Raw genomic sequence first — 14364 nt, 5'->3', positions numbered from 1 at the left:
CCATCCATCTTCCCATCAATTTTAACCATCTTCCCTGTCCCTGCTGAAGAAAAGCAGGCCCAAACCATGATGCTGCCACCACCATGTTTGACAGTGGGGATGGTGTGTTCAGAGTGATGAGCTGTGTTGCTTTTACGCCAAACATAACGTCTTGCATTGTTTCCAAAAAGTTCTGAAATGAAATGGCTTTCTTCTTGCCACTCTTCCATAAAGGCCAGATTTGTGCAATATACGACTGATTGTTGTCCTATGGACAGAGTCTCCTACCTCAGCTGTAGATCTCTGCAGTTCATCCAGAGTGATCATGGGCCTCTTGGCTGCATCTCTGATCAGTCTTCTCCTTGTATGAGCTGAAAATTTAGAGGGACGGCCAGGTCTTGGTAGATTTGCAGTGGTCTGATACTCCTTCCATTTCAATATTATCGCTTGCACAGTGCTCCTTGGGATGTTTAAATCTTGGGAAATCTTTTTGTATCCAAATCCGGCTTTAAACTTCTTCACAACAGTATCTCGGACCTGCCTGGTGTGTTCCTTGTTCTTCATGATGCTCTCTGCGCTTTTAACGGACCTCTGAGACTATCACAGTGCAGGTGCATTTATACGGAGACTTGATTACACAAAGGTGGATTGTATTTATCATCATTAGTCATTTAGGTCAACATTGGATCATTCAGAGATCCTCACTGAACTTCTGGAGAGAGTTTGCTGCACTGAAAGTAAAGGGGCTGAATAATTTTGCACGCCCAATTTTTCAGTTTTTGATTTGTTAAAAAAGTTTGAAATATCCAATAAATGTCGTTCCACTTCATGATTGTGTCCCACTTGTTGTTGATTCTTCAAATACAGTTTTATATCTTTATGTTTGAAGCCTGAAATGTGGCAAAAGGTCGCAAAGTTCAAGGGGGCCGAATACTTTCGCAAGGCACTGTATACCATAGTATGTTTGGGTTGATGTAGGTCTACTTACAGTTGTAGAATGATATCATGCTCATCAAAAATCTATCTCTGGTCTCTGGTCTTTTGACACACCATAAATGAGGTGTTCATAATGACTATTAGGGAAATGGAGCATGTTATGCTTTACAAATAGTATATGATATATTGTGGACGTACAGTTGCCGCCATCAATCATTCTCTTGGAATCATTTAGAAGTTGATTGTACATTTTAGTTATTCTGTATAAACTTCAATTCCATTTCATTATCACTTAACCCCATAAAGGAATGGTCATTAATTCCCCTTGTGGGGAAGATCTGTCGTAAACTAAGCACATAGGCTCATAGATCTATTTTGAATAGAGCGAGGGGAAGGGATTAAGTTGGGATTAGGCTCCATTTAAACAGAAGTGTACTGTACTGTATGCCACTCAAGGCATGCAACCACACACATGCAACCTCACACATTCTATACAACACATGCTACTGCCCTAGTTACTATTCAGGTTGGACTTTGGGTCTGTCGCATTGTCTGGGAAAGGGTTTTGCACTGGAGCAAAATCTTGGCTTTTACTGCTCTTTATTTGATACCATCTTCACTTCTACTAGCACACTTTGTAGCCTTGTGTAGTAGTTCTGAGGGCTCCATCTCCTATTTAAAAAGTACTATAGTAATGCCAAAAATACTACAACTTCCTTAATCAATAAAAACAACGTGTACTGTACTGAGAGGAGGATAGGATTTTGTGCCATAGTATACTATAGTATTTTTTTCATTCATATGGGAGGGCCTGACTCAATGAACAAAAGGCTTATGATGGCCTTTATAGGGCTTCTTCTGGTTGCCTGCTTCGGTTTATTTATTTTTATTTTTTTCTATTTGTTTATGAAAGTAACTGCCTTTGTTGGCCATTTCCTGTATTTGTAGCCTTGGCATTTTTTCTCTTCATGTGCTTGTATTAATGTTGTCTATTCCCCTATAGAAAGATCAATGGAGGGGCTTCTTGTGGCATAACAGGGCTACGCAGAGCTGCTAAAGTTTTTATTTTCTCAAATGTGTTTTTCTGTCATTGAAGGGTGCTTCTTTTTTATAAATCGACATATTTCATTATCATATAGATATAGACATATTAAATCTGAACTCATTAAAGCTGAACCATGTGAGTCATGACAATGGGGGGTGATCTGGTGATGGTCAGAGAAGGAGAGGGGTGTTAGGAATGGTTTCACCCATACATGTAGGAACACAGGTGCTACTGTGCACTTGAGACCTATTCATATATTTTGGTTCAAACGTTTGGTTCACTGTTGGTTTGAAATGTCTCTGATTATGGAAAGCTAGCACTTAGATTCGGGTATATTAACAAATCTCCAGCAAGCCGATACTTTCCAGCAAAGTCTCTCATTGGGTATCTTATTGATACTGTACAATAAAGGCACTTAAGAGTTGCAACTTCAGGTGCTAACAAGGTCATTGAATCTGAAAGTGGTATTGCTACTTTCAGAGGAATGACAGCTATACCACCAATCTGAAATGATACTGTAATTGATCATACTTGATGTTTTAAGGTTGGTGCAGTATAACCATTAAACAACATGCTCTGTACATACGCCTTTCAACATCCATCTTGGTGCTTTTTAAGCAGGATGTGTAGATTGAGTCCGAATCATGGATGACAATGCTCATGTTTATTTAATGTTTTCATATGTTGAACTTTTATACTTTGTCTGCGTATGTATTTTACAGCATAAACATATTACATATTGTGAGGGCTAGATGCCAAGTCGTGTACCTTAAACATTTAAATGAAGACAAAAACGTAGCTAAAGAGGAATGTCTCAAAGTTATACTGTGGTTTTATGGAGCCAGGTTAGTGTGTTCGGTTGGACTTTTTTTGTGTCAAATGGCCACCATTTCTTAATTTTTGTTTGACAGTACAGGACTTGGCTGGTTTATTACCAATTTGTGGCTAAACTGAACCCGAGAGTTACCTTTGGTGCAGACAGCAGAATCAGGATATTGTAATAATCAGTTAATCCCCAACATTGCACCTGTAATCACAATGACACTGTTGTCAGTATAGGATGATACTTTCACTAATTAGCATACTATTCTCTTCTGAGTCTGGTGATCTTGAAATCTTCCTTAGTTTGTGTTGATCCAACAGGATTTATCGAAGCTGTAAAGCTTTAATCAATTCAGCTGTTTGAAAGGTAGATATTTCAACACAAATTGTACACGTGAAGTCAACATCAAGGTGGTTTGTTATGGCAGTAGCATTCAGAAATATGTCAAATGTTTTACAAGAAAATATGTAGCTGCTTATTATGTCACGGCCATTCATTTTCAAACCCTCCGTCAAAAGAATTATATCAAAATGAAGATCCAAAATGCAAGGAACATGTTCTATAATATGAAATATATTTAAATATATTGTACATACAATTATAGCATATATTGCCCAATGTATTATGAAATTATATATTTTAAATAAGTTGGACAACATATGCAGGCAGTTACATAATATTTTGGATTTCATAAATGAAAATCGTATTTATGTAGAACACTTTTTCCACAAGGGTGACTACTTGCGCCAAAGCAATTGGCAGTGGTTCAGATAAGGAACAATTCATGTCATTGTCGAGGTAATTCACACTTTAAAGAGTATCATCTCTCAACTATTGTCCAGTTCTAGTAAGAATATGTAATATTTAATGCTACATGCAATGTTCGTTTTAAGATGCTTTTGTTGTGAAAATGGTCAAGCTATTATTTAATGTAATACTTTCAAAGGGAATATTGTTATAGTTTAATTCATATTCTGGCTATGAATCCTTATTATTATCACAATTTGACAAGTTTGTTAGGTCTAGTTGGGCTGTGTGATTTTGATACTGGAAGCTTATGGCAGATTTGATCACCCATTGACTTAGTATTGACTGTATTTCTAGCTTGCAGTGTCACAGTACTGTCATCAGTATCAGAGAACTACTCCGGGCAAGTCATTCATTCTGGTGAAATAACAGCGTTGATATTGGTGCTGAATTTAGTGGCTGGTGAGGACCGAGGGACATGTGAATAATTAGGACTCACAATAAAAACAAAACATTTTGTTCCATGCAAGAAAATAGGACACTCTGTGGGCTCTTTGTTAGCCTGTGCCAGGTTCTTTGAAAACGTAAGCCTCTTTCATAAACCCATTTCACTTTGACTCACTTAAATGTGAGTAAACTTAAGTTAAGAGACATACACTGCCGTTCAAAGGTTTGGGGTCACTTAGAAATGTCCTTGTTTTTGAAAGAAAAGCCAATTTTTTGTCCTTTTAAAATAACATCAAATGGATCAGAAATAGTGTAGACATTGTTAATGTTGTAAATGACTATTGTAGCTGGAAACTAAATGGAATATCTACATTGGCGTACAGAGGCCCATTATCAGCAACCATCACTCCTGTATTCCAATGGCACGTTGTGTTAGCTAATCTAAGTTTTCAGCTGTTTCAGCTAACATAATTGCAGAAGGGTTTTCTATTGATCAATTAGCCTTTTAAAATGATAAACTTGGATTAGCTAACACAACATGTCCTTGGAACACAGGCGTGATGGTTGCTGATAGTGGGCCTCAGTACACCAATGTAGAAATTCCATTAAAAAATCAGCCATTTCCAGCTACAATAGTCATTTACAAAATGTTTCTGATCAATTTGATGTTATTTTAATGGACAAAAAAATGTGCTTTTCTTTCAAAAACAAGGATATTTCTAAGTGACCCCAAACTTTTGAACGGTAGTGTATATTATTGAAAATTTACTTTGTTTCTGAGAGAAACCAAGTCCCATTTAAAATGGAACAATTCTATCACTGAATTTAACCATCATCCCAGTCAAACACTTTGTCAGCCAAAAGAAACCTATTGAATGACCATGGTCATTTTAGACATTTGCCTATATTGGAACATGAACCACAGCAAATATATTGATACATTGTTGCATTATTTACACAGTAACTCTACAATACATTGTGGCCCTTGAAGTACCAGCAGAATAATGTAGAAATCAGACGAAAATGCAAACTGGCCTTTTGCAGATATTTGTAGAATATCCCCCTAAAGCTAGCAAGGGCTCTGTGTGTCATATTCTGTTTCTGTACATGTGTCTGCTATGTTAGTCGCTGACTAAACTCAACTCAATGGTGAGGGAAGTTTCTGAGGACAAACATATGTATAAGGCAAGCGTTTCAGTATTGACTTTGGGCAAATCAATGTAATCAGAGCTGATTTCCACAAATCCTGGGCTCTTCAACTGAAGTGTTGAATAACATTAGTGTTTTTGCTTTCAGCGAGCACACAAAAAATCACCAACATTCAAAACATTTAAAATGTTTAAATATTGACCATAATTATCCAGATAGGGCGAGTTACCCCATTGCTTTTTTTCACAATGTAGTCATTTAATCATTAATGGCCTTCACAAGAGATTTCCACAGAGTCAAATTATTTTGATGTTTAAAATTAAGAATATACAGTAAAGCATGAGGGAAGTGGAGCAGTAGAATGTCCCTCTTGAAAATTTTTATTTTTATTTTTTTTATTTTACCTTTATTTAACCAGGCAAGTCAGTTAAGAACAAATTCTTATTTTCAATGACGGCCTGGGAACAGTGGGTTAACTGCCTGTTCAGGGGCAGAACGACAGATTTGTACCTTGTCAGCTCGGGGGTTTGAACTCGCAACCTTCCGGTTACTAGTCCAACGCTCTAACCACTAGGCTACCCTACAAATATATACAATTTAATGTGCAATGTATATGGATTAACATGTACATAGTGTATAGCAGAGAGATCATTGCATGGTGAAGTGTCTGATTGCTGCTGTGAAAAGAGAAAGAATGCATATACGATACTCAAAATATATATATAATGTGTGTGTGTGTGTATGTATATATATATATATATATATATATATATATATATATATATATATATATACATATATATATATATATATATATATACATATATATAATACATGTGTTTGTGTATATATATGTATATGTGTGTAAGAGAAGAGAGGATGTGTAAAAACAAACACTCATTTAGAGGTCATTATAATCAATATTTTGGGGAATATTATACATTTGCCCATATGCTGAGTCACTGGATATAAGACAGCTTTTGATATTGAGTATGGAATTCTGTCGCAGGAGAGGGATCTTGATATCACAAAACTGACAAACCTGAACATTTGAATGAAATAATAGCTTTTTTGCTAACATTAAGATGCAATCAAAGCACATACATTGATCCACCTCTCCCACAGTTGGGATTTGAAGTAGAGCCTGTTATTGTATATCACAATGGATAGTGTCACTTCCCATTCAAGGGAATGTGGACCAATGATTGGTTGTCTTAGGCGAAAATATGATGCTTGCCTAATATTTTTGCTTTAATAATGAGTTCAGTTGCTGCCTAATCATGCCACGGACTAAAGCAGTGGAATGTATTGTACCATTTATAATGCTGAAATAAGTTATTTAAGTTCAAGTGAAGTCTAAACATTTTCATAATAATATATAGATATAGTTTTTGAAATTTCAAGACAATGCACTGAATATCACATGTAATAACCAAGCTCTGTGTGTTGTGTGTGAATACACTCCGATACACTCCGATCATAATAATAATAATATAATATATTACATTTATCAGACACATTTATTCAAAGCGACTTAGTCATGTCAAAAACAAAAAAACGTGTGGTCCCGGGAATCGAACCCACTATCCTGGCATTGCAAGCTCCATGCGCTACCAACTGAGCTACAGTGTATTATTTCACCCACTTAATCATGTGTAACTGGGATTGTCCTTATGTTTGGGGCATTTGTGTACATGACTTTAGTCACAAAGGAGATATACAAGCTGTTATATGATATAGAGGAGCACATCTGAACTGTACAGTTGAAAATTGTACAGTTATTAATGACATGATACTGTCTGTCATTAGCAATAGCTATTTTTGTGGTGTATCTGGACCATTCTCAGAGGTCGTCTGATATCGGTCATATTGGGTTAGTAAAATAACTCCGGTAACACTTTACTTGACACCCAGCGTCATAACACGTTATGACACGGTCATCATTTCATAATTTGTCATAACCCATATATTTACACCTGTTGTGACACATATTTCATAATTTTATGGCTGGTTATGACACCTACATAAGTGTCATAACCCACATGTATTCAAATGTGTTTTTCCCTGCCAACAAGTTTCCTTTTATTTGAAAGTTTGTTAAGTCCTTTGTTGTTATTGTAATTCATTCTTAACAGTCATGTTTTATTTTTTTTATTTTTTTTTTCATCTTTTAAATAACTTGCAGAAAATGCCCTTTATGACACTGTCAAAAAGCATTATGACCCTCCTGTGTCACTTTACTTGGAATAAGAACATACACTTTACGACACTGTAAAAAGCATTATGACCGTCATAAGCCAGATAGGCCTATCACGTACATGCCCTTATGTCAGTCATCAGTCAAAAAGAGGGTGTCTTGTCCTGCTGAAATCTGCTCCTGCATTCATCCCAGTCATCAGCAAACCAGAGCATTGGGGTAGGTGCATGTCTGACATCAATTTGTGCGCAATTATAATAATTTAATATCGTAAATTTCAGAAAATTGAATATAACATAAACATACTGTTGACATGTTGGCTATGGTGTAATGGAGTGTTTTGCCATGTGTGGTAGGTTTTGTGGGTTTTGACACTCTTATGTAGGTGTCATAACCAACCATAAAATAATGCAATACTGTCACAACAGGTGACAAGTTAATGTCAGCTGTTATGACATGATTATGACTGTGTCATAACGTGTTATGACGCTGGGTGTCAAGTAAAGCGTTACCATCACTATGTAACAGGAACTGTCATCATAATTGTTTGCTCTATGGAAGAGGATTTGTTCGGTCCTTATTTCTTATAGTACTGGCTTGGTTGGTTTGAACTTAGATATGAGCGCAATTGTGGTTTGCTGTCCCCAAGGATTGATGTTACTACTTGATAGCAAAACAGATACCATTAGAGAGCATTGTAAAGCTATGTCTTTTGATACTTGTTGTATGCCTAATTCATTAAATAAGTCTGAAGAGTAAGAACATCTGGTGCTAAAACACAAGTTTTCAAGGACTGTGTTATTTGAGTAATTATTTTTGTCATTTTACTTAATCTGGTAAAGCACACTTTGTTGTTGTTTTGAATATATATCGCTGGTGCTCTCCCATACTCCAATCTCTGAGTTCCACACTACATTTTGTAAAACCAAAACATAGCCGTATAACAAAATGCCAAACCGTTATGCCTCCCCAAGGAAATGACAGTATGAGGAATTTGAAGACACTGCACAGTACAGTACACAGTCAAGTCGAGGCCTAACAAGATATACGGTATATGATTATACAATTATACCTTATGGGTTACTAGTAAACAAGTAAACACAAATGTGCTAATGTGCTAATACTCAAAAGACTACAGAAGATGCAAGAGGAAGCATACACTTTTGTCACACAGTATAAATAATGTTTAAAAAAGTATACCTTGTCATATTTTTTGTATATGAGAATATGATGCACACCGAGTATATGGCTGAGTGAGTAGGAACTGAGTAGTGTACGGTCTGTTTCAGTGGGACATTGTAACATGAAGCAGACCAATAGATCTCTGTGAGTGACTGAATTCTTCTAAAATCTACAAATTAGTTTAATATTTAATGTTATAAATCAAACCAATATAGAATACAAAAATATTAAATACAGTATGTACCAAAGTGGATGGTCGAATCCACATTTGGGGTTAATTGTTTTCACTGTGTATTATTTTGTTTTATTTTTTTATACCCATTTGTTTCTTTTTTAGCAAAACAGAATCATACAAGTAGAGAATATTTATATTCCACTGACTCATAAATGCCTTTGAGACAAACCATTTCAGTTCTGTGCAAAATAAATATCAAAAAAATTGTGCAAGTGTCATCAGTTTATTACAGACTACGATAAAGATACAGAGTTTTGCATCTTGAAGCATAACTGGAAAGCACCAGAATGAATTATTCACTTAATTTTACCCGCAATGAATCGTTCCTGTCAAGTTGATCTTGGGATATGCTAACATGGCTAGCTTGGCCAATGGGGATCATGTCGGACTATGTGGCTCTACAATAGGTCCATCATTATACCAGTCAGTTCCCAAGACCACCACAGATCCTCAGCTCCAAATGTTGCTGCTGGTCTACTTAAGAACCCTGTATGTTGTCTTAGACTCAATTGGCTTTTGGAAAGAGGGAGAGTACAATGGTTTTCATGCAGGTGCTCCTTTGCATTCTGTATAGCAGCAGAGTACAAACTGTGTAATCTATATTCATCTAGTCAACATACTGTGCAAGTAAGGTATTTTACAGTGCATGTGTACATATTTTCAGTGCTGCTTTGAAAAACATTTTTTGTTTTGATTCCAACGTAGCCACATTGTTTATTGTGTAATGTATATTTGTCTGCCTCGAACTCTCAATAGTTGCAAAGGTTTGATTTGTAAAGTTGCAGCAGACTATAAACATGCTATGGAATTTGGAGACCGTACATGACAGTAACATTTTCTAGAGATCCATAAGTGGAGCATATTGACATTGAGATTATATCAGGACAACAACTGATGCTATTATCAATGCATTCTGTGGTGCTTTAAGTGGTGAGTTAACTTCTTGCTTCACACACATTGTGAGCACCCTGCTTATTTACCAACAAATGATGTTGTAGTCTATTGTAGAACCGTCCTGAAATGGTATATTGTGGTTAGACCTTTGGGCAGTAAACAAACCCTTCTTGGTGTTGTACGGGAATTATATTTGATATGGTATTTGACATACAAAGCAATTTCATTGAAAGTTTAGTAAGGTATCAACTGAGGTAAACCTTTAGAAGTAGGGCCATTGTTAGAAAAATTAATTTGCGTCATAGTTATTTGGCAAAGATTCATTGTTTTTGTGTGTGCGTATACTGTATGTAATGGATATTACTGTGTCAGAAGAATTTGTGTTGATGCACCAGGGAATAATCCGATGAGATGAACTTACATCCTCAGCGTCCATTTTATGAGAAGGCAAATTGATGTGGCATAAATTTGAAACACATTTCATTATTATGACCCCAAGGGGTTCTTGGTACAGAGTACATTGGGTGTTAATGCCGGACAACATTAGACATCGATTGCTCTGTTTTATATGTCAAAGTATTGGTCGTCATTATAAGGGGTTTTACATGTTTGTACAACACTGCTTGACAAGTCAGTTGACAAGCACTCAACTGCAGTAATGTTAACCCTTTTGGTGTAGCCTCTGTGTATGATTTAAGTCCACGCCATCCATCCGTCTTCTCTCAACATTATGTCTCACTAAATGCAATATGAATGTTCAAAGGACTGTTCAGATGTACTTTGCTAAATATTGTTCCATCCTCATTTGGTCTTCCTTATAGCTCTCTGCATTTTTGGGTAATGTTCAATTCTATCTCCAATAGGATTGTGTTATCGGGCTTCTTAAAAAAGCCGGAGACAACTCAGTACCTCAGAATGCCTCATCGTGGATATCTTCACATAGAGATGTTATGTTACTATCAAATGTTCACCTTCATCTGGCCATTTGAGTGCATTGTGTACTCACAATCATCATGCTGTACACTTTTTTACATCTGCCAGCACAGACACAACAACCAGAATGTATTGTCATCATCATTCTAAAGCTTTCCATAAACTGGCAGAAAGAAATGTTGGAATTTGCAGTAGGTTTACTGACCACTTTTTTTTCTTATTGTCTTGTGTTTTATAAAATCATTTTTGAGTGATTTCTAAGCAAATGGATCAATGTCATTTAATGCACCTGTCCATTCAGAAAATATTTTATAGACCATTTTTATATTTATTTTCAAAGTGACTAAACTCAAACCATTTCAAACTTTTTTCTTTGCTTTTCTACATAAATAATTTACAAATACAAGAGGCACCACCCAGGGGGTTAATTGTTCACCATCTTCTGGTATTATTGTTGTATGAGAAAGAAAAACACATGTATATGGTGCTGAAAGCCTTATGTGTCATACTGTTTTTCAGATTTTCCCACCATTTCACCCGTGCTCTCTGGGCAGACCAATGCCTCCCCCAGGAATTTATGTGAAGCCTTAGAAAGGGTATTCTACTAACACATGCCGTCGCAAATGACAACTTGTCATCCTGCTTCACTGACTTTTACATGAATTGTGATGAATCAATCAGTTGTGTTCAGAAATGCACAGAGTGAAAGAAGTCATTCTTTTGGTGTGAAACTATGATTCAGTCACTAAGGAACGAGACAAAAAAATGGAGACTGTAACAGCCCATGCAGCATTACAGGGGATGCTTATGTACTGTAAAGGGGAAATGTGACCATGCAAACAAACATGTTTCCTGTTATCTGTGGTTGATAGTGGAGCAGTATGGCGAGGAGTCTCATCCAATCTCACGTCAACCTCTAGCCCTTTATCCCCACCTGGCACGTGTAGATATCAAAGGATTGGATAGGTGCAAGCAGGCGCAGAGCTTGTGTTTCGCCACAGGGGGTGGGGTTTAAAACATTAGAGAGGAACACTAACCCTAACCCTATAAAGGCGTGTATCAATTTAACCTTTTTTATTATTATTTATTTTTTGCTGATATGAAGGATAAGGTCCTTATGCTTCCAAAACCATACCGCAAGCGATGCGTGTTAATGTTCAGACCGAGCGTCAGGGCTTGTAACAAAACTCCCCCATACAGAAGACGCCTTCGTCCAATGACTCTTACAGTATGTGTAATGTAATGGAACTTATGGTCATGATTAAGGGCTACAGTGCAACCTAATCATTCGATACAGAATAGCCTACTTTTTCTTTCTCGTGCCATTCAAAAACACGTTTTTAGTTTCTTAATGTTAAGACCTGCCTCAATACAAACAATGGATTATTTATGTGATGGTATACAGTGGCTTCGGAAAGTATTCAGACCCCTTGACTTTTTCAAAATTTTCAGAAAGAACACAGTGGCCTCCATTATTCTTAAATGGAAGACGTTTGGAACCACCAAGACTCTTCCTAGAGCTGATCGCCTGGCCAAACTGAGCAATCGGGGGGGAAGAGCCTTGGTAACGGAGGTGACCATGTACCCAATGGTCACTCTGACGGAGCTCCAGAGCTCCAGAGTTCCTCTGTGGAGATGGGAGAACCTTCCAGAAGTACAACCATCTCTGCAACACTCCACCAATCAAGCCTTTATGGTAGAGTGAGCCACTCCTTGGTAAAAGGCACATGAAAGCCTGCTTGGAGTTTGCGAAAAGGGACCTAAAGACTCAGACCACAAGAAACAATATTCTCTGGTCTGATGAAACCAAGATTGAACTCTTTGGCCTGAATACCAAGTGTCACGTCTGGAGGAAATCTGGCACCATCCCTACGGTGAAGCATGGTGGTGGCAGCATCATGCTGTGGTGATGTTTTTCAGTGGTAGGGACTGGGAGACTAGGACAACGACCCTAAGCACAAAGCCAAGATAACGCAGGAGTGGCTTCGGGACAAGTCTCTGAATGTCCTTGAGTGGCCCAGCGAGTGGCCCAGCAAGAGCTTGGACTTGTACCCGATCGAACATCTCTGGACCTGAAAACAGCTGTGCAGTGACGCTTCCCGTCCAACCTGACAGAGTTTGAGAGGATCTGCAGAGATGAATGGGAGAAATTCCTCAAATACAGGTGTGCCAAGCTTGTAGCGTCATACCCAAGAAGACTCGAGACTGTTATCGCTGCCAAAGGTGCTTCAACAAAGTCCTGAGTAAAGGGTCTGAATTCTTATGTAAACCTGTTTTTTTCTTTGTCATTATGGGGTATTGTGCGTAAATTGATGGGGGGGAAACTATTTAATGAATTTTAGAATAAGGTTGTAATGTAACATAATGTGGAAAAAGTAAAGGGGTCTGAATACTTTCTGAAGGTACTGTATTTTACATTAATTTATTAGCTGTTTAAAATGTAGACAAAAGGCGTCATTTGGCTGTTCCTTGTGTAGGTATATCTCAAGTCCTGGCAGGGTGTTAACTAAATTAAAACTATTAAAAGTACTAAAAATCTTAAACCATTTTTTTATGAATAATAATTTTGAAGATCCTGGTTCCTTCGGCAGCCGGCAGGCCGAGGCCAGGGGGGCCCTCAAGGGGGAATAGCAACAGACAAAGCTGTACATAGATTTATAAAATAAGCAACACCTGGTCGGACCAATTCCAGAATTTAATGAAATCATAATATATATAAATGTAGCCTTGTTTTATAGTGTTAAATGTTTTTTATTTGGTACATCATCGTTTAAATGATTATTTAAAGATTTTTAAGGTGGGCCCTCTAGGTACCACACCCTTCGCCCCACTTCTGGCTCCACTTCTTTGCTCCACTTCTGGCAAAATGTCCAACTAGCCCATCAGAGAACAAGGTGGAGCTGTTACCATATTGCTCTAGCTATCTGATGCTTTCAGACTTACACAGGTGCCAGGAGGTAGGGCCAAGGGCTCAATTTGGGATTGGCGTCCGTTTTCAGTCCGTTTAATCGCCAGAGAGGCTCATGAGAAATAGCAAATCATGTCTACTGAGATGTTTGCCCTGCTGTCCAAGGTACTGTAGCGCTGTATTGGATAATAGTACCAACTATAGGCCCCTTTCCTTCTCACCTACATACATACACATTTTATGATGGTTCTGCTGAACTTATTGAGTTGACATTTTCAGAATGCTAAAGTCTCATGTAACCTTTACTCTGCTTCAGATATGTTTTGTATTTTGATATAATAAAACTTGTCAAAAAAATTGCATTTTGTTTATGTCATTTGTACAGTAGCTTGCCTCTTATTTACCCCAGGCACCAAAATGCTACTGTACTGCCTTTGGGGACACAGACGAAGCCAAGCCTTTCCTGAGCCAATTTGGTGTGGTGGCCAAAACAATGTGTGGCACTCTATCTAAACAGGCTGCAATCAAGGATTGATTGACGTTTAGGTAGAGTGCCAGACTGCGTTTACCCATTACCACGCGACAGATGTAGGCCTAGTTGAAGGCTCATCTACTGTCAATGGAAAGCATTGACAAGTCCATATAGGCAAGCGGGGGCATCATGCATTCCAAAAATCTGTTGGGGCACAAAGTACTTGAGGATGGCTAGGCCCCCCTGTCTGGAAGTTAGAGAATTGTGCATTTTTCAAACACCCCAAACAGCTTTTCATCTAGAGGCATAATCATTATGATTAATTCTGTGTAAAATGTCAATTTGTCTGCATATCTAAGCATATCTATTGAGCTGTCTAGCCTGAATGGACTACTGAATGGTAGTTCTGTTTTTAAA

Source organism: Oncorhynchus clarkii, chromosome 12 (genome assembly GCF_045791955.1).
Source record: "Oncorhynchus clarkii lewisi isolate Uvic-CL-2024 chromosome 12, UVic_Ocla_1.0, whole genome shotgun sequence".
Taxonomy (NCBI): domain Eukaryota; kingdom Metazoa; phylum Chordata; class Actinopteri; order Salmoniformes; family Salmonidae; genus Oncorhynchus; species Oncorhynchus clarkii.
This window is presented reverse-complemented; position numbering follows the sequence as displayed.